Source organism: Pan paniscus, chromosome 13 (genome assembly GCF_029289425.2).
Source record: "Pan paniscus chromosome 13, NHGRI_mPanPan1-v2.0_pri, whole genome shotgun sequence".
Lineage (NCBI taxonomy): Eukaryota > Metazoa > Chordata > Mammalia > Primates > Hominidae > Pan > Pan paniscus.
The window spans coordinates 70,483,436-70,504,376 of record NC_073262.2 but is presented as its reverse complement, the minus strand read 5'-3'; the positions used below and the strand labels follow the sequence as shown (position 1 = coordinate 70,504,376).

Here is a 20,941-nt window from a genome sequence, read left to right as displayed (position 1 = left end):
GATTTATGTCATCGTTCTACATCCTGAAATAAACATAACAAGGGTATAAGAATTGCCCTCAAGGATTAAAATACACATGATCATTCATTTCCATCAGTACCAAAAACTTCCTGTCATAACCATCTCCCCTTTTCCTCTCTCCTTGATAGAAGCTGTGTATGTATATTAATACCCAATTAAGAAATACATAGATTACAAATTCTAGATGAAGATGAAGTAAGCGGAACATTAGTCATTTTTAAATAAGAATTCCCCCTCTTCACAGGAGGTATTTTTTTTTTTTTTTTTTAACAGTGACATACTTTCTGGCACTAAAGTCTTCTTTCAAGATAGGAAATCTCACCCATGGCCTCATATCTCTTTTCCAGTTTCCGAGTCTGAGCTTTTGTTTGCTTGATTCTGGTGAAGGAATTGATTCTCAACATTTCCTTGCTTTCTCTAACTCTCTATTTGAATATGTGTTTATCACACTGGAAAATCTCTGCTAATGCTGTGTCTCTCTTGGTTCAGACTTAGAAGTAATTCCCAACTGTTCCTCCTTTTCTCCTTACTTTGGCTTCCACAACTCTGAGCTCTAATTCTAGTTTTCTATGAAACTTCATGCAGAGGATATGCTGACCTCTCAAGCATGGAACCCATCACCCAAGTGACCTTTCAGACATCTGGCAGCATTTATTTTGGAGTTGATCTAAACGGTGTCACTTTTTATGGTTTTCAACAATTCACCCATGTGTTCCCTTGACGAAATTATACTGGCCCTTTTAATTTTTTTTTACCTAGTTACATTTGCCTATAAACCCAATATGAGTATAATGAGAGGGACAATTGAGTTTGGGGGCCACAGATCCAATGAAGATGTGATGGAGACTTCAGCTGGTGTTCAAATTTAATTTTTCTCTGGAACTCTCATTCTTTCTAGAACTTCTACTGCTTTCTAGAACTTTTAAAACTTCGTGCCAGTTCCTATATGCCTGGTTATGAAGTCCATTCATGTAAAAAATTGTTTCTTCCTGTCTCGTTAGAGCAGAATGTGGTAGTCCTGGAAGGCAGAGATAGTAGAGAATAGATATCAATTTTAACAAAGTCTGCTTCAAAGAAAACCATGTGCTTACATGTACAGACTGTGTAGAAATAATTTAATTGGGAATATAGATTGAAAATCATGCTTCTAAGCACAATAGTCATAATGAAATAAAAATACACGATGTGAACAGCAGAGACAATATATATCTTCTTGTCTAAGCCAAGAGCTGACTGTGAATATATGATCCATATGAGACCAGCAATAACTCAGTGTGGTTACCGTTCTAACTAAATGAATATTAGAATGGCTTCAAGCAGCTTGACTCTAGGCATAGTTAGGCCTTCATCCAACCCATAATAAGTACTTTCTAAATATAGGCTCCTGTATCCTGTCCTCCCGGGAGAAATTTCTGTTCTAAGGTGCACCAAAGCTGAAAAAAAGAAGGATGTGATGTGCAGCAAGTTTTGAAACTTTAAACAGTAAGCAAAAGGAAGTGAGAGAAACTAGGAATAGAAAAAAAGAGCTTCTCGGCCGGGCGCTGTGGCTCACGCCTGTAATCCCAGCACTTTGGGAGGCCAAGGCGGGTGGATCACGAGGTCAGGAGATCGAGACCATCCTGGCTAATGCGGTGAAACCCCGTCTCTACTAAAAATACAAAAAATTAGTCAGGCGTAGTGGCGGGTGCCTGTAGTCCCAGCTACTCAGGAGGCTGAGGCAGGAGAATGGCCTGAATCCAGGAGGTGGAGCTTGCAGTGAGCTGAGATCGCGCCACTGCACTCCAGCCTGGGCGACAAAGTGAGACTCCGTCTCAAAAAAAAAAAGAGCTTCTCAACTTGGGATATACAGACATGGACTCCATTTCAATTACAAAAGGTTGTAAGTAAGTCCCAAGATGGTACTAGAAAGCAAACTTTCTCTGCCATTGTCCTAGGCTATGTATCTGATTCTTAGTCTACTTTTGTCATTATATTGCTCTGTCCTCTTGCATACTTTCCTACTCCATTGTGAGCCACCTATTAGTAAGATGTTAAGGGCCTCCCCAAAAGCCTCTCCTGGAAGAGGCTCCTGTCAGGTAATATTTGGGAGCCAGGAATCAGGCTGTTAATGGAGGATTTTTCCACTTTACATTTTGATCTCCTTTTTATTGTTCCTTCCTCATCTCTACAGAGTTCATTTCACAAGTTATTATCCTCTATCTCTATGGTTGAGCCTCCATTCAACTCTTGAATTTATTCATTCATTTGTTAATCCATGCATCCATCAATCAACCAATTAATCAAATGTTTATTGAGTGCCGGTTGTATGTGAAGTATTGGACAAACAGAAACAGAATCCATACTCCTCCCTTAAGAAACTGCTAGACTAGGAGGAAAGGTTTCAAGTAAATGGATAAAACGGTGGAATAAAAATTTACATTAGGAGGCTACTGGAATACACAGGGGAAGAATGCTGGGCAGAATGTGGGAGAACAAGGTTAAGTCCTGCAGACTGTCCACAGTACCACTCCAGAGGGTGCCATTCACACTAGCCGTAACGTGAATCTCACTCCTCCACCCATGCCAGAGTCAAACAATGAGGGAGTCCTGGGGAAGATGCTATGGCAAGTTCACTAAAGGGGAACCAAGTTGAATCTTTAAGGATGGCTAGAAATTATCTGGATGGGGGTCAGGCATTCTGGGCAAAGGAAACAGCATATGCAAGGGCATAAAATGAGAGAGAGCATGGTGTGTACCAGGACTAGTTGAGTAAAAGAAGAGGATAGGATGATGGGGAGGAGGATGGGGGAGGGTGGGTTGAGAGATTAGCAGGGGTCAGATGGTGAGTGGTTCTCAGACACCGTCCTGAGCTGAGTAGCTAGTTACCCATCTGTGAAATCTAAAGGGTGTGAAGGAGGATCTTATCTTCCCCAAATCCTGTTCCATTTATTTATTATTTATTTTTTATTAATTTTTTTTTTGAGACGGAGTCTCGCTCTGTTGCCTAGGCTGGAGTGCAGTGGTGCAATCTCGGCTCACTGCAAACTCCGCCTCCCGGGTTCACGCCATTCTCCTGCCTCAGCCTCCCAAGTAGCTGGGACTACAGGCACCCGCCACCACGCCTGGCTAATTTTTTGTATTTTTTAGTAGAGACGGGGTTTCACGGTGTTAGCCAGCAGGGTCTCGATCTCCTGACCTTGTGATCTGCCCGCCTCGGCCTCCCAGAATGCTGGGATTACAGGCGTGAGCCACTGTGCCCGGCCCCATTTATTTCAATAGCAGTTCACTCATTCATAGTAAGGATTTCTCCTCTTGCATAGTTCTATTTCTTAGAAGAGTGAGAATTTGTTTTTGTTTTGTTTTGTTTTTTGAGATGGAGTCTCACTCTGTCACCCAGGCTGGAGTGCGACAATGCGATCTTGGCTCACTGAAACCTCCTGGGTTCAAGCGATTCTCCTGCCTCAGCTTCCTGAGTAGCTGGGATTACAGGCGTGCACCACCATGCCTGGCTAATTTTTGTATTTTTAGTAGAGATGGGGTTTCACCATGTTGGCCAGGCTGGTCTCCAACTCCTGACCTCAGGTGATCTTCCTGCCTCGGCCTCCTGAAGTGCTGGGATTACAGGCCGTGAGCCACCTTGCCCAGCTGAGAGTTTGTTTTATCTGATACTTTTCCGCGTGATTTTCTGGGGGAAGGGACTGCATAAACATAGGTAGCTGGGAGGTTTAGAAGGAGCTAAAAAAGGAGAAATATAACAGAAATAGAGGAGAACATGAAAAAAGTTTATAAACACCTTTTTTTTTTAACAGAAGAATGAGCATTCTTTTCTGGACAGGTAATAAATATAATACTTCTTACCATTATTACTGTAGCTCTCATTTTAAAAGGCCTGTAGGAAGCACTGTGCTGTGTGGTGCATTCCATGCCATTCTATTCTGTTTATATTTTAGAGTTTCATTCCTTACAGTGTTATAAGAGAGGTACAATTTTCTCCATTTGACAGATGAGGGAATGGAAACTCAGAAACATTCAGTAGCTTGCTCAAGATCACACAGCTAGTGAGTGACTACATAAATAGCCACTTCCAAGCTTCCTAAGGCCTGTTGAGACATAGGCAGTATCTTGGATGGGAAAGCCCAGGGTGTCAGGGAGCATCTCAGGCTGCTATTCGCCCAGTGATATATGCATTTATTTTTATTAACATGTTAATACAGGGTCTCACTCTGTCACCTAGGCTGGAGTGCAGTGGCACAATCACAGCTCACTGTAGCCTTGACCTCCTGGGCTCAAGTGATTTTCCTGCCTCAGCTGCCCCAGTAGCTGAGATTACAGGCACATGCCACCATGCCTGGCTAATTTTTAAAAAATTTCTATTTTTAGTAGAGACGAGGTCTCACTGTGTTGGCCAGGCTGGTCTCAACCTTGGCTGGGCTCAAGTGATCCTCTGGCCTTGGCCATCCAAAGTGCTGGGATTACAGGTGTGAGCCACCACTCCTGTCCTCATGCATTTATTTTCTTAGATGTGGTTCCATTGCTTGGATTTTTTCTAGTTCATTCTAGTTTCCTACACACTGTGCTATACCAGTTCTGTAGGGATTCTTGATAATCAAAAAGTGCAAAAAGGGATGATTTGCAAAGAGCACATTAAAGCTTGAAGATGCTGAGAGCAGGGTGGGGAAGCTGAAACTGTTAAAGAAGTTTAGAAACACGTTGCAGGTTCTTTTCTATGAAGACCTGAAACATACACACACACACACACACACACACACACATACATACATGCATGCACACAGAATCACTATTTCTACTGACCTTTTTTCCTGTTGTCTTCAGACGTGAGAACAAAAGTAGGCACAGTATTACATCTTAGACAATACTGAATGCAAGTTAGAATCTAGTAAATCCTCTGTTGAAAAAACAGAGAATTTGAAGTGTGAAAAGAAACTTGCTGAAAACCTAAAGAGTGGCTAAGGACAATAAGAACTCATAGCAAGGGGTATTAAAAAATAGCCTTTTTGCTTATAACCAAACAGATTTCTCAGGTGGCAAAACAGTACAAAAATATGCCCATGGGCCAGAAATAGTAATGTAACTAAAGACAAGAAAGAGTAGCATGATGCACGGAACTCTAAAGATTCATTTCATGTAAGTTGGATAAAGTAGTTGGTAATGGGTCAGTATGTCTGTGGTTACTCCTTGAGTAATTCTGACTTGTGGTGTGGATTTTCTGTGTCTCAGTAGCCTTAAACATAAAGAGAGGGCACAAATAAATCTGTTTTATCTCCAAATACATCACAGGTATTAACAACCATTGCCAAATCATCTGAGCTTCCGGGGAAAGGGTTCTGTCCAGGCAGATGGTATTATGATACAAGGTGCAGGATCTATTGTGAGTGAGGGGATTATGTCAGTTCATCAGTTTATGGTTTTAGATCCTGAGGACATATATTGATCCATTCTTCTAAAGAAATAGTATTGCTGTTAGTGTTTTGGTTTGTTCATCCAGCTTAGTGAGTACAGGTTTTTCTGCTTAAGAAATCTGTCTCCTTCCTGGAAAACTCAAAGCCAAAAGCCCACTGAAAAGAAAAAAAAAAAGAGAGAATACCACAAAAGCAGAAACCTCTGGAAAGTTCTTTCAGTTTTACAAGATTAAAAAAAAATCTTTTTTAACAGACCAGTTAGTGTATCAGTAAAATAGAAAGTTGCACGTGTAACACTTGTCATTTTCCTAACAGCTTCACCACAGCCACAGACACTGATGACACATTAACTTGTCATCCATTAAATACAAATCCCTCTAAATAGACACATTCAACTGGAACACTTGAAAGACTTTTTCCCCAGGGGCCTTACTGTATTTCAGATTACCTCATTCACAGAACTCTTCAGTAACTATCCACCTTCATCTTTCAGGAAGTTAGTGGGGCAGAATTTTCAATTTAAGAAGCACGTATTTCTCCTAGAAACTGCACGGTAGATTGTCTGTTATTCTGAATAATTTATTTCAAGAAACCCACAGAATTGCTGAAATTCTTTTGTACAGCCAGAGGTAAGGCCTAGGAGCGGGTGGGTAGTGTGTCTCTGGTGACCTGTGCATTGTTTGGGGTGCCAGCTTCATGTCCATCTTCATGGTTCAGGCAGTGTGATGGTTAATTTCATGTGTTAACTTCACTGGGCTAAGGGATGCCCAGATAGCTGCTGAAACATTACTTCCGGGTGTGTCTGTGAGGGTGTTTCTGGCAAAGATTAGCATTTGAATCGGTAGGCTGAGTAAGGAAGACTGCCCTCACCAATGTAAATGAGCATCACCTAATTCACTGAAGGCCTAAACAGGACGAAAACTTAGAGGAAGGGCTAATTTGCTCTCTCTGCTTAAGCTGTGACATGCATCTCCTCCTGAGCTCAGACATCAGTGCTTCTGGTTCTTGAGCCTTTGGGCTCAGACTGCGATTTACAACATTGGCTCCCCCGATTCTCAAGTTTTTGGGTTTGGACTGAAACTATTCCACTGGTTTCTTCTTGGGCCTTCAGCCTGCAGAGAGCAGATCATGGGACTTCTCAGCCCTCATAATCTCATGGGACAATGCCTCATAATAAATCTCTTTCTCTATATCTAAATATATCCTATTGGTTCTGTTTCTCTGGAGAATCCTAAGTATAGGCAAATACAAGTCAACACTGATTTCTTATGTCTTGGTTGCCAGTTACACCGAATTGGCTTGGCAATCATTTGAGCTTCCTTTCACCATGGGCAAGGTTGCAGGAGCCTCACCAAGCAGCTTGCTTCCATGCTCTGGTGTCTCAAGGACTGTCTCCAGTTTCTTATTTCCTTTGCATTTCTAAATCTACTTCATTTGTTCATGAAGGATGCACTGAATACTACTAGGTGCCAGGCAGTGAGCTGGTAAGACATCTGAAAAATGTTGAAAACAAATCTACAAATGAAGTAGATTTGGAAATGCAAAGGGAATGCAAATGTCTCCTCTCTCTTACTTTCTAGGAGACAGAGGCAGAAGATAAACAAATGCAAAAACAGTTTCAGGTAGTGGTAAGGGGGATAATCGGATAGAGACTAAACAAAGGTGGGATGGGGGAGAAGGGCTACCTTAAATTAGTCACTCTCTAAGGAGGTGACATCGGAGCTGAGAACAGAATGACTTGCTATCTCTGGTTCAGTCTTTGAATCTTTTACTAAGTTTTTGTCTCCTTTGCTTGGCTTTTTTTGATTCATGCTATATTAGGAGAGCATCTTTGTGGTTTTTGACTTCTACCCCTACTGTTTTTTGGCTCTGTTATCTTTGTGTTTCCTAGCTGTGGCCATTCTGCCCACTCCTGCAAATTCCTCCGGCCTCCAGAGCCACAGGTTATCTACTGTATTAGTTTGCTATAGCTACAGTAACAAAGCACAAATGCTCCTCTATTTATGATTGGGTTACATCCCAATAAACACATTGTAGATTGAAAATATCCTAAGTTGAAAATTCATTTAATACACTTAACCTACCAAACATCATAGATTAGCCGAGCCTAACTTAAATGTGCTGCCTGGTTGGACAAAATTATCTAACACAAAGCCTATTTCTTAATAACGTGTTGAACAACTCACATAATTTATTGAATGCTGTACATTACTTGAAATCATGATGGTTTGGCATCATGGTAATGTCAAAAAATCCTAAGTCAGCTCATCAAAGTGGAGAACTGTCTGTACTTTGCTCCGCAAGACTTCACTCCTTTACATTTTAATTTTCCTGATTTGAGCAAGTAATTTCTTGGGTTTCGGTAAACCAACTTTCAAAGGTTGAAAAATTTGTAATTAGCATTCAAAGAAGAATGAAGCACGAGTGTGAAAAGGGATGCAAAATTTGTTTTATTTTTAGATGAAAAAAAAAAAGAAAAGCCAGTTGAGATTCTTTTCCTAAGACCATGTGAAGACTATATCATAGTTTAAGGCAATTCCTTGCTCCTGCCAACTTGTTTTCTCTGATCCCTTTAAAAACTCAGATTAGTTGAGAAACTCAAGCTGGGATTGAGGCACATTTCCCAAACCAGCAGCTCCTGATGTACTGGCTTGGTTTTGGAGAATACAAACAATTCTCCTGTCTCACTGCAAAATACTACTACATCTTATACTATCTCAAACTAGTACTCAGAATAACTTCTGTTAAAATTGACTCTGAATAACTTCTGTTATTAATTGACTCTGAATAACTTCTGTTAAATATTTACAGATCACATATGGCATACACAAGTGGCTTTAACATAGAGATTTGCATAGTAACTTTAAAAACATGGTGAAGAAAGATAAAGCAGTTGAAAAAAAATAAACCCAACATTAACCAGCTAAAAGGGAGGCAAGACAGGGAAAGAAAGAGAGCACACGAGAGAGACAGAGAGAAAGGGTTAACTATTTGTGCTATGAAATGGTCTTGAAATGAGTGAGGAGCTGGCTGTGCAGTACATCATGATATTGAGAAGGGGAAAAGAGATCCTTTCTGAAAAATGTTTTGATCTCAAATGACTTTCCTTGGAGATGGCATATGAGTGAAATCAAAGTATCTTCATTCTGTGGGGAAAAACAGAAACTCAAATTGCAACAGAACTAATTGATAAACAAGCCCCAAGGGCCAGAGATTCTAGTTGGCTGCATTAATTTGGCATATGGTTATTTTGATACCCAACTCCTCCCCTTTTTCTCACTCTTATAATTATGCTGTAAATAAGCACAGGAGAGGAAGACATAAAACACTATTAGCACTAGATAATGGTCCTTGAAGGAAGAATTTCATAAACCATTATGCTATCCAGTTTGCTAACTTATTATCTCTCCAAATCACAGAGGGCTGGCTCTCTCTCCTAGCCTTTCTTTTAAGTCAGCCTCCTTGGCTATTTAAGGAAATCTACCCATAGATGTTGAAATCCCTGAACGCTCATAGGAATAAGTGTTCTGACTCCTCTGCCTTAGATAGACAAAGAGCTAATTTGTTCCTTTTAAAAATTTAATTATGAATCTTTTCTAAGAGACCCCATAATTGAACTTACCCAACTTACTCATTTGCAATGAGGCAGTGGTGTAAAGCAAGAGGTAATATTCATCATGACTTGGCAGTTGAAATCATTTCCCTCCCAAATCTGGAAGAAATGATTTGAACCATTCTCTTTTTTAGTTTAATATACCTTGACATTTATTGAAAAGGTCTTTATAAATCCCTGCCTTGGGAAGAATGGGGCCGACCTGAAAGAGGAGTGGTTGGGATGAGGATGTCTTTGTGTGTGTGGGCCTAGGGCTCTTGCTATTCTGAAAGCCACACTTTATTTCACTGAGAAAGTATACTTCAAATTAGAAGGGAAGATTATAGCTTTCTTCAAATCAATGTGTTGCCCTAGTTCTAGAATTCAGAGAATTTTTTAACATCACTACAATCCTCTCAGGGAAAAATGAAAATGAGGATATTTCATTATTTTAAATAAATGCTTGGCTTCCTTTACAGTGATGGATATTGTGTCTTGACTGCCTTATATAAGACACATTTTTAAAGCTAGGCAGAGCAATCACTTATTTAATCATTAGAGCCTAGAAGCCCGGCAATGTGATTGGGCTTCGGGTGGGGCTTCTCCACTGGGAAAGGAAATGCCAGTATTTTTTATTAGAAATGTGGAAGAGGATGAGAGGAAAGACATCCTACTAATACAAACAGCAGCTGGGAGAATTTAAAAATGATGAACTATGTGATAACAAAAAGAGTATTCATTCGGCCCATTATTTTGGGGGAGGCTGATATTAATGGATATTCTTAGAAACCAGAAAGCTGTTAGTGTATTCACCATCTAAAATTTACAAAGTCTAGGGAGGTATTTCTCAGCTCACCACAGAGAGGTAGTATTATTTTAGATCATATTTCAAAGAATGATATTGGTACTATGCAGCGACTGATAATACATGGAACAGACTTGGCGATTTTTCTTTTGTTTTCAATTGTTCCTTTATATAATATCGATTTACTGGAATCCATAATAGCCAAACATAATTTTATGTAGCTGCTGTCAGTGGAAATTATTTTGTAGGCAGTCAGCCTTATGGCATTGGAAGACCCAGATTCAAGTTCTAGATTTGGAGTCATCAGCTCTGAAGCCTGTGCAACTCTATGCCTTTGTTTCCTCATCTATAAAATGAGAATGATAATGTCTGGCCAGACTTTGCCAGTAAGGATCACTGTAAAGATCAAATGAGATAACGTATTTGAAAATACTATATCAGTCAAATGGTGCTACATGAACATAAAGTATTATCATTATTAATGTAAACATGATAAATAAAGACAAATTCAGAGAGGATTGCCTATAAGATGTTTCATAAGGAACGATCAGTCAACGCATCTTGACTAATTGGTGCAAAAGCAGTTTTTTTTTTTTTTTTTTTTTTTACTTCGCTCTTGTTCAAAAGAAAAACAAAAACTTGGCACCTCCAGTTGACCGTTTTCATAAGAAGCTTTCAATTTTACTTGACAGAGCCTATATTAAAAAGTCTTGCGCTGTTGTAAAAAAAATGGGGAGGATATATACAAGTTAGAGGAAATGTCATGACTATTGTCATTACTAGCACTAATGTGACACAGAATTTTGCTTTTCTCAAATATAACTTTAGGATATTAAAAATCTACCAGATTTAAATAGCCTTCCGAATAATATTTACATAGCCATAATTAACATTCTGTGTATACGAAAACAGCCTGAAATGGCTATACCATGATTATTTTACAGAGGTTTAAGACAAAGCCACTATAAAATATAACTTTGTGATTTTGTGATTTTTTTTTTCTTCATAGGCTTGTCAAGGTTGTAATGAAACTTAATCCGAAGTGTAATCTTGCCAAGAGAATCATCATTTAATCACTTAATGGAGGGACTTACCAATTTTCAGCGCTAGAATCAGATTTATAAATTGTTCTAGAAATGCACCCAAAGGAATGCCTAGGTGACAATGACAGATAGTTTTATTTGGCAGAGTAGCTTTTTAACCAAGCCTTTTTGTTTCTGAAATCTGTGGTTATGTGTACAATTTTCCTAAATTAGTACTTACTGGCCAATCAGATGAAAATGCTGTGTTTTGTTTTGTTCCCATGCTCAGTCATTTATGCTGGCTCTCCACAGTCCTCCCCGCTGCCAATCTCCAGCATTGCTTGGATTCACAAGCTACTCACCAAACATTTGCTCAGCTTCACTCTCACTGGATACCATTTTATGCTTGAGATTTCTATTTCTAGGCATTCTCCTCTTTTACAATTTCTTTTTGGTTCATGATTCTTACTTCCCCTATGGCTAGAGACTCAGCCTGCCAGTTTTCATCCTGCTGGTGCCTTGAACTCTTTGCCACAGTCTACTCACATTGCTCTTGAAACTCTTTCAGGCTATGCTGGACTCTTCTCATTTAGACTCTGTGAAGAGGGATTACAATCTTAATCTCTCCCAAGGCCTTTGCTTTTCAAAGCAAAGGAACTCCTGTTCCTTTATCACTTCTCTATGCTCTCCTCCCCACTGCATCAATTCCCATTACTGTCCATCACCTGTATTTTTACTCTTGAGCCTTAAAATATTCTGGGGTTAAGGTCTCATAATCAAAGAAACATTAAGGTAAATTGGTCTCCTGGACAAAGCATAGGGTTGTCAGTCAACAGAAAACTGGTGGTAGCTCTGTTATAAAATCATAAAAACTCTTTGGAAATGTTTTCCCCTTAAAAATATCTCTTAGTTTCAAAATCACATTAATCCTCACGGATCAGAAATCCTGTCACTAGTACATGCTTTCTCAGCCCCCTTAACAAAGGACTCTTTTATATTCTGTGTTTTTAGTCTCTCCATTTCCATTGACTCCTGTTTTGTCTCTAGAAGTGCTTGTCTTCCTTTGCTTAGAAAAATAACAAGAACAGCAAAACCTTCTCTTGACCCTGGCATCACTGCCAATTACTATCATGCTTTCCTCCTAGGTTTCATAGCTAGGGGCCTTAACTGGGTACTCTCTCCTGCTTTTTCCCATTTCCTTACCTATTTAACTCCTACAATAGATCAACATGGCACTTGATGCTATTCTCAGTAAAGCATACAACTTTCCCAGTCCAAGCTTTCCTGGTGTCAGCTGCTTTGGACACACTGAGTCACTCTCTTCTTTCACTCCCGCTTTGGATTCCTTCTCACTGCACCCTCATGTCCTTCTGCTCACTTTGCTGGTGGTCCTGTGTGTTTTCTTCTCTTCACACCTCCTCAGCCTGCTTTTTGCAGCCTCCATACCAGTGCTTATCCCTCCTTCCAGTCTCATCAGCATGGAGTACTCATGCTCTTGAGAACAAGACTTCTGCTATTGACTCTCCAACTATGTTCACCAGAAGGTGGATCAGAGACCAATGCACTTTATAGCCCTGCACATTTTCAGCACTGCTTTCTTTCTCTCTTAAATGGTATATATGTAAGTTTATATCAAAGGAAGGAGAAGTTTGCCTTCCTTCTGCTTTTTGCTCTTGTTTTTCGTAAATAGAAAACATATTTTAGAACATGAGTGTTTTGAGTTAAATTTCTTGGGATATTTGTATCATAGACAAACTTAGTAGGCATATAGGACAGGTTTTGCTAATGACAACAAAAGGTCAAAAAACAATTCTGTAGTTTTTGTTCATCGACATAGATGTGTTTTATTTTTCTTTATATTTTAGCTGTCAGCCTGTTTCTGAAATTGTTAAAATGTTGTAAAGTCCCATTCAAAGGATGTTTTTACTTGGCCCTTTAGAGATGACTTTCCATGAAATTCTGAGGCTATTTTTGTTGTTGTTGTTTAAAGACTATTAAAGAAATGACATTTTAATAGTCATTTCTTTAGTAAGTTCTGAACAGATGGTATAGGTGATTTTTCTAAGAAATTCCAAGCTATTTGCTTTCCCTTTCCCTTAGTACATAATTTGAAAGTCCATCAGACAGTTTGAAAGTTTGGTAGAAGTAGAATTTAGGGAAGGTCTCTAAGTATGACTGAAAACAGGTCAGTCGTGAAAGGAAATAGTCCTTGTTTTAAACACATGAAACCATACAAAATATCAGAAATCAAAGGAAAAATATCTCACTTGCCATTCTCTATATCTGTACACTCAATAGGTAACCATTTTCATAGCTGGATGGATTACTACAGCACATATTTTTAAAGATTTGTTAAATCAATGTTGTGACATTTAGTAATTACTTCTTTTAAAGTAATGTTAAACGGTAACTTCTATTTAATCAATACCTTCTGTATGTGACAGTCTATACAGTGTTTTACAAATAATGTATACAATCTCACTAATAATTACTTCTACTAAGAAGTAGGCATGGTTCCCATTTTACAGAAGAGAAAGCTGAGGCCTGGAGAGATTAAGCAACTTGCCCCAGCTTTACATAGCTAATGAGTGATTAAACCTGGATTTGAATACAAGTCTATCAAACTGTAATATGTAGGTCTATACACCATATTCTGCATTTCACTTTTTACATGGTTGTCAGAATCAAATTTATTTTCTTATTTCCTTTAATAATCCATGAATTAATGTGACAGGTAGGGAAAATGTAGTCCAGCTGCTATGCATTTCACCTTGGCTTAAGGGTTCGTCTAGCTCTGAGCTTCTCAGTTTCACAGTGTAGGTGTGCTAGTATTTTTAAATGAAAACTGGACAGAGGATGAAGAATTCATCCCCATTCGCTGGGCTACGTCCTTAACAATATTAAGGTATCTACAAAGCCAAATCAGTAATGACACTTGCAGTTCATGCAATCCTAGGTTAAAAGGCAACAGTTGCTCTTAAGGTATCTTTCAATTAAGCTCTGAGAGACAGGTGAGCTGCTCATCTCTGCTACAATGAGGCACTCATTTTATCTTGGGAAGAACCTAAGAGATGGCATCAGAAGGCTCTGCCCCTTACTAGCGATGTGACTATGGTCAATAAATTCTCCACTCATGGCCGATTTGGCAGTTTAGCCAACTCATCTCCTGTTCCAATTCCCCCTTAGCTTTTCTTCCTGGAAATGGGCCAGTTGTAAAAGAAACTGACATCCATAATGAAGTCTCCCAGGCTCCTTTACAACTAGGATAAAAGTAAATGACCTAGTTTCCACCCATCAGATACCTCTGGGCGAGACATAGATGGAGAAGTGAGCAGCATGAGATGGCAGCTGTTTTCTGGTTATTTGGATGTTCCAGAAAACACATGGAGTGGCAAAGGTCCCTGGTTCTACTGAAGCAGCTATGATAGAATTTGTAGCCTCCAAATGTGAACATCACAGTTGTGAGTAAAGGCAATAGAAGCAATAACGTGTCCACTAAAACAACTCCAAAGAATTATCAGGTACTTTTTGGGTTGCATTGTTCATGGCCATGTTGTTCTGGCTGGTTAGTTAATAAATCCAGGTCAAGCCCTTCAAGAGAGTCCATGAGCTCCTTGACACTTATTTGATAAGTCCCTTTCTCCTTAGCCTGGTTGAATAGATTCCCCTGTTTACAACCCTTAGCCACGCACCATTGTCTCTATTTCTTTAAGTATAAAATGAGATGAAGATAATCTAATTTACAGGCTGGCTGTGAGGTAAATCATAAACTTTATATGGTACAGAGTTTAATTTTGGCTATTATTAATTGCTGGTCATTTTGGCATTGTCCAAGAGAAATATCAACCACCATAAACTAAATAAATCAATCCCTACTGTGCTCATCCTGGAAAATGCTACTTAGCATTGCCCATGTGAGGAGCAGCACTTTGAACTGAAGATGATATCTGAAAACCCTATTTCTCTTTTCATGTTGTCTAAAAATGGCATGTGTCTTTTGACTGGATGTCACATGGCCCTCTTGTGAACTTGTCCTGGATGACAACTGATTATCTCTCTCAGGGAACACTTGCACGCCCTCCCCCTAGGTGAATTAACTGAAAACCACAGAATCTTCATTTTAAAGTAGGCCACCATAAATGTACTCTCAAAAATTGCTGAGAATTTACTTGGTTCATTTATTGTGATGTGTTAATTTTTATTTATAATTACATGTGCCAACATACACGTGCCTGTTGGTGAGTTTGGAGACATGCTGACAACTTGTTATTCTCTTTCCATTTTTTGGTACTCAAAACCACTATGCTTTTGTTTGCATTTATTAATTCATCATATTTGGTAATCCCACTATTAACATTTGTTAACATTATAATAAATATACAAATTAAAATGCAAATTTCCTACCTTTAAGGAGCTTCAAGTTATATTAACTATAATCTATATGGGAAAAAATAAGGAATCATGAATGGTACCACTTGTATGATACTACAATTGAAATAGTTAATTATTGATAAGGATAATTGGGTTAGATTCATGGAGGAGACAATATTTGACTTTGTTCTCAAATTTAAAAAATAGAGAACTCTCAATAGGAGAAAAATTGATTGTGGGGGAGAGACATTCAATGCTAAGTTAAGAACATTTGCAGAGACACAAAGGTGTTAAATTATTTGATTTATTTCTAGAGTAGGGAGCTGTCCAGTATGAGAGAATGCTGGATTCATGGTAGAATAAAGTTGAAACTGAGAATGCGAAGGGAGGTTTTGATCATCTGAATATTTTTTCCTCCACCATACCTACATCATTTTTTCCTTCAGTAATCCTTTGTAGCTTTACAATTGATTGTATTTTAGGTTGGTTGTTTCCTTACCTCAAATGGGAAAATAACTCAATCAATAGGTTAATTTTTCAATTGCTTTGAACTGTGACTCTTTGATAAACTTTAACCTCTGTAAGGGCAAAGATTTAATCTGGTTTTATCATTATTTTTGTCACTCTCATTACTATTTCTATCTTTATCATTTTTGCCTTAGCATACTAGCACAGTGCAAGAAGCGTTGTTGAGGAAGAAATAATCTGAGTAAATGGCTTCCAGATAGCCATAAACAGTAATTCGTCATCCTGTATTAGCTTCAACAAGAGTCCTTTGCTGAGATATCATAGAAAAGTGGACTATAGTCTAGAGTAAGTTTTTATGTGATGTGCTGGAAAGGTGTATCAAAAGATGTTTTATATTCATATTTTGAGTATACATTATCTTTTCCCATGCCTAGCCCTTTTCACTGTGCCATTCAAGGCAAATTTCTGCCTCTGATTTAATTCTTGAACTCATATAACTTCATTATGTTTCTAGAATAAAAATAAATTTTCCAATAAAATAAAAGTTCCTGTGTTCAGGAAAATAATCCTAGTGGAAGATGATAAGCACGTACACACACACACACACACACCATCACGAATAAAAGAGACAGTTGGGAAACCTAATACAAAATCTGAATCTTTTCTGTGATGAATGGTTGTCAACTGCCAAATCCTTGAATTATTCTTTCCTAAATGTCTTTCTGAGCTGATTTTTAATAAATTTCTGATTTGCTGTTGTGGTAGGTCATTTGTGATTATATCCGTCTTATCCAGTAAGAGCAGTAATGTGTAAATTGCATCTCTAAGAAGTGATAAAGTGGTGCAAATGGTGCTTTTCACCTCGGGTGACCATAGCCACAGTCACTATTTGCAATAGCTGCTGCTCTGTGTTCTCTGAAATCTCCTAACAAGATGCTTCAACTCATGTCACACCCAAGCTACTGATAAGAATATGTACATTGAAAAGTTTGAAGACAACATAACTTCACTGCCAAAATTGCCCTTCCAAGAAGTTATCAGCAGAGCTATTGGTAAGTTGGTTTTAAAATGCTTGAAAATTCTTTACATAGGCTGTTTACTGCCAGATTGAAGAGAATAAATTGCATTTTTGGGTAATAGGAGCAGGGTGAAGAATAACCCTCCAGCAACTGGAAAGTTTTCAAGGCATGATGCACAACAGCAATAATGTGCTCCGTGTCTCCCCAGGCACATGTCAGTCTCAGAAGACTAGTAGAGAAGTGCCAATGCTTCTGGTTCCCCCAGGAACTCTAGGCGATGGTTCCTGGAACAATTGTCAGAAATCGGGATTATTATTTATCTTCTACTTGGGCTGGAGAGCTAAGCACATAAGTAAATGCTCAATAGAAGTAAAATATTCATGGAGTTCTGAAAGAAGTTTTTCTAATGCTGGCTTACAGCCAGAGTGTATTCCAATACCCTTATTACTTTGGGTAGTGAGGTGCTAATGGGTAGAAACGAGTTAAACAATGTCCATCAGATTTATTTATGGAAAGACTGCTTAGAGTCTTTAATATGATCCATTCCTTTGAGAAACTCAAGACGGAGACATAACATGGCTCACAGATTTTTGTTTTCACTCACAGCTTCTTGAGAAGACAGTTTGGGGTGTCAGGCCTTAGTGGACAGTTAAGATGTTCTGTGACTTCCCTTTTGGAATTGTAAATGACTATCATCACTTTTTTGTTATTGTGTTTTTTGCTTTTTAAACGAGTTCTAATAAAAGGTAGGGCTGGTTATCACCTTTTGGTTTGCCTTATGGGGTAAACCTAATCACATGTATTTTTTTTAATTCTTGTAAATTTAGTAGCTTATTATTCTTGATTTTTTTAACCTCTCTCTAACAGTGTATTTGACGACTTTATTGCCTTTGAGAAAGCTTTTGTTTTAGTATTACAAAAATGATGCATGTTCAAAAACAGAAAATCTAAAGGATAAAAACAAATAAAAAGAAGAAAATAAAAATCACCCATAATCCTATCAAGTATATATAGGCACTATTGACAAGTAGATGTAGATAATTTGCTTTTTTTGTATCTTATATATTTTCATTTATTTATTTTTGTATTTATTTATTATTTTTCCATAAGTTATTGGGGCACAGGTGGTATTTGGATACATGAGAAAGTTCTTTAGTGGTGATTTGTGAGATTTTGGCGCACCCATCACCCAAGCAATATACACTGCAGCATATTTGTAGTCTTTTATCCCTCGGCCCCCTCCCACTCTTCCCCCCAAGTCCCCAAAGTCCATTGTATCATTCTTATGCCTTTACATCCTTATAGCTTAGCTCCCACGTATCAGTGAGCACACACGATGTTTGGTTTTCCATTCCTGAGTTATTTCACTTAGAATAATAGTCTCCAATATCAGTTTCTTTATCCATTCCTTGATTGATGGGCATTTGGGTTGGTTCCACAATCTTGCAATTGTGAATTGTGCTGCTATGAACATGCGTGTGCAAGTATCTTTTTCATATAACTTCTTTTCCTCTGGGTAGATATCCAGTAGTAGAATTGCTGGATCAAATGGTGGTTCTACTTTTAGTTCTTCAAGGAACCTCCACTCTGTTTTCCATCGTGGCCATATTAGTTTACATTCCCACCAGCAGTGTAGAAGTGTTCCCTGATCACAGCATCCATGCCAACATCTACTGTTTTTTGATTTTTTGATTATGGCCATTTTTGCAGAGGTAAGGTAGTATGACATTGTGGTTCTGATTTGCATTTCCCTGATCATTAGTGATGTTGAGCATTTTTTCAAATGCTTGTTGGCCATTTGGATATCCTCTTTTGAGAACTGTCTATGCATGTCCTAAGCCCACTTTTTGTGGGATTGTTTGTTTTTGACTTACTGATTTGTTTGAGTTTGTCGTAGATTCTGGATATTAGTCCTTTGTCAGATGTACAGACTGTGAAGATTTTCTCCCACCCCGTGGGTTGTCAGTTTACTCTGCTGACTGTTTCTTTTGCTGTGCAAAAGCTCTTTAGTTTAATTAGGTCCCAGTGATTTATCTTTGTTTTTATTGAATTTGCTTTTGGGTTCTTGGTTATGAAATCCTTGCCTAAGCCAATGTTTAGAAGAGTGTTTCCAATGTTATCTTCAGAATTGTTGCAGTTTCAGGTCTTAGGTTTAAGTCCTTTTTTTTTTTTTTTTTTTTTTTTTTTTTTTTTTTTTGAGACAGAGTCTTGCTCTGTCCCCGGGGCTGGAGTGCAGTGGCGCGATCTCGGCTCACTGCAAGCTCCGCCTCCCGGGTTCACGCCATTCTCCTGCCTCAGCCTCCCGAGTAGCTGGGACTACAGGCGCCTGCCACCACACCTGGCTAATTTTTTTTGTATTTTTTAGTAGAGACAGGGTTTCACTGTGTTAGCCAGGATGGTCTCGATCTCCTGACCTCGTGATCCACCCGCCTTGGCCTCCCAAAGTGCTGGGATTACAGGCTTGAGCCACCACGCCCGGCCAGGTTTAAGTCCTTAATCCATCTTGAGCTGATTTTTGTATAAGGTGAGAGATGAGTATCCAGTTTTGTTTTCCTACATGTGGCTTGCCAATTATCCCAGCACCATTTGTTGAAAAGGGTGTCCTTTCCTCACTTCATATTTTTGTTTGCTTTGTTGAAGATCAGTTGGCTGTAAGTATTTGGGTGTATTTCTGGGTTGTCTATTCTGTTCCATTGGTCTATGCGCCTATTTTTATACCAGCACCATGCTGTTTTGGTGACTATGGCCTTATAGTATAGTTTAAAATCAGGTTGTGTGATGCCTCCAGATTTGTTCTTTTTGCTTAGTCTTGCTTTGACTATGCAGGCTCATCTTTTGTTCCATATGAATTTTAGAATTGTTTTTCCTAATTCTATGAAGAATGATGGTGGTATTTTGATGGGGATTCTGTTGAATTTGTAGATTGCTTTTGTGAGTATGATCATTTTCACAATATTGATTCTACCCATCCATGATCATGAGATGTGTTTCCGTTTGTTTGTGTTGTCTGTGATTTCTTTCAGCAGTGTCTCATAGTTTTCCCTGCAGAGGTCTTTTGACTCCTTGGTTAGGTGTATTCCTAAGTATTTTATTTTTTTTGCAGCTATTGTAAAGGGGTTGAGTTCTTGATTTGATTCTCCACTTGGTTGCTGTTGGTGTATGGAAGAGCTACTGATTCATGTACATTAATCTTGTATCCAGAATCTTTGCTGAATTCTTTCATCAGTTCTAGGAGCTTTCTGGAGGAGTCGTTAGGGTTTTCAAGGTAAACAATCATATCATCAGCAAACAATGACAGTTTGACTTCCTCTTTACCAATTTGGATGCCCTTCATTTCTTTCTTTTGTCTGATTGCTCTGGCTAGGACTTCCAGTACCATGTTGAAGAGGAGTGGTAAGAGTGGGCATCTTTGTCTTGTTCCAGTTCTCAGAGGGAATGCTTTCAACTTTTCCCCATTCAGTATTATGTTGGTGGTGGGTTTGTCATAGATGGCTTTTATTACATTGAGGTATGTCCCTTATATGCTGATTTTGCTGAGAGTTTTAATCATAAAGAGATGCTGGATTTTGTCAAATGCTTTTTCTGCATCTATTGAGATCATCATGTGAATTTTGTTTTTAATTCTGTTCATGTGGTGTATCACATTTATTGACTTGCATATGTTAAACCATTCCCGCATCCCCAGTATGAAACCCACTTGATCATGGCGGATTATCTTTTTTGATATATTGTTGGATTTGGTTAGCTAGTATTTTGTTAAGGATTTTAGAATCTATGTTCATCAAGGATATAGGTCTGTAGTTTTCTTTTTTTGGTTATGTCCTTTCCTGGTTTTGGTATTAGGGTGATGCTCGCTTCACAGAATGAATTAGGGAGGGTTCCTTCTGTCTATATCTTGTGCAATAGTGTCAAAAGGATTGGTACCAATTCTGCTTTGAATGTCTGGTAGAATTCTGCTCGGAATCTATTTGGTCCTGGACCTTTTTTTTGTTGGTAATATTTAAATTACCAATTTAATTTCGCTGCTTGTTATTGTTCTGTTCAGGGTATCTAATTCTTCCTGATTTAAGCTAGGAGGGTTGTATTTTTCCAGGAATTTATCCATCTCTTCTAGGTTTTCTAGTTCATGTATGCAAAGGTGTTCATAGTAGCCTTGAATAATCTTTTGTATTTCGGTGGTGCCAGTTGTATTATCTCCTGTTTTGTTTCTTAGTGAGGTTATCTGGATTTTCTCTCTTCTTTTC

The 20,941-nt window shown here is 38.6% G+C and overlaps 1 protein-coding gene across 3 annotated transcripts in view; it reads right to left on the bottom strand.

Moving 5' to 3' along the window:
- The window catches only part of B3GALT1 (beta-1,3-galactosyltransferase 1), a 574,453-nt gene that overhangs the window by 4,954 nt on the left and 548,558 nt on the right, over positions 1-20,941 (bottom strand). The window lies entirely within an intron of this gene.